At 39.3% G+C, this 1,110-nt stretch overlaps 1 pseudogene; it reads left to right on the top strand.

The window, feature by feature from the left end:
- Positions 1-395: 395 nt before the first annotated feature.
- Positions 396-514, top strand: LOC116549869 (annotated as a pseudogene).
- The last annotated feature ends 596 nt before the right edge of the window (positions 515-1,110 follow it).

Raw genomic sequence — 1,110 nt, 5'->3', positions numbered from 1 at the left:
GTGGGATAAAAGAAAAAATATATATATTGGCTTTGCCTAACAGTTGTATGTATATAGGAAAAGTACCTGGTGGTCTCCCACATGGTAGGTGTGAGTGTTTACTGCATGTTAATATCCCAAACTTGCTATAAATCTCCTGGAAGTTCTAGAAATATGTTAAGTTGTCATGATTTTTGTAATATCTCACCAAAATCACATATTGATTAGCTCAGCATTTATTACATGATAGATGGTTTCCAATCATGATATTTTTGTAAAATAAACCAAAGGACTCAGATCTGGCAAAAAAAAAAAAAAAAAAAAAAGAATTATTTCATATAACCTTCAGAACAGTTTTGAACTAGGCATTATCCCTATTTTACAGAGGGAGAACCTCAGGTTGAAAGAAATCTCCCGTTTACGGCCATACCACCCTGAACGCGCCCGATCTCGTCTGATCTCGGAAGCTAAGCAGGTTCGGGCCTGGTTAGTACTTGGATAGGACTCGCCTTGCGAATACTGGGTGCTGTAGGATTTAAAAAAAAAAAAAAATTAAAAAAAAAAGAAAGAAATCACCTGATTTACCCCAAATCATTCATGTTTAGATGGCAGAAGTAGAATCCAAACCAAACCATCTGTGTCTGGAGCCTGTACCTTTGTCTAATAACCTACAGGTCTGTTCATAAACCCATCAGAACAAAATCACCTTAAAAATTATAAAGCTTGGCTGGGAGTGGTAGCTCACACCTGTAATCCCAGTACTTTGAGAGGCCACGGCAGGTGAATCGCAAGGTCAGGAGATCGAGACCAGCCTGGCAAACATGGTGAAACCCAGTCTCTACTAAAATACAAAAAACTAGCCAGGTGTGGTGGTGCACATGCCTGTAGTCCTGGTTACTTAGGAGGCTGAGGCAGGAGAATCACTTGAACCCAGGAGGCAAAAGTTGCAGCAGTGAGCCAAGATCGTGCCACTGCACTTCAGCCTGGTGACAGAGCGAGCCTCTATCTCAAAAAAGAAACAAAACAAAACAAAAAAACTATAAAGCTTGTTAAACAACTGCACCCAAGTGGCTTCTATGTTTAATTTTTTTTAAATTTCTGTTAATCGGGAATAGGTAAAATTCAGTAGGA

Source organism: Sapajus apella, unplaced genomic scaffold, assembly GCF_009761245.1.
Source record: "Sapajus apella isolate SASKATOON/1434 unplaced genomic scaffold, GSC_monkey_1.0 scaffold6, whole genome shotgun sequence".
NCBI lineage: Eukaryota > Metazoa > Chordata > Mammalia > Primates > Cebidae > Sapajus > Sapajus apella.
The sequence above is the reverse complement of the archived record's forward strand: the minus strand, read 5'-3'. Positions and strand labels throughout refer to the sequence as shown.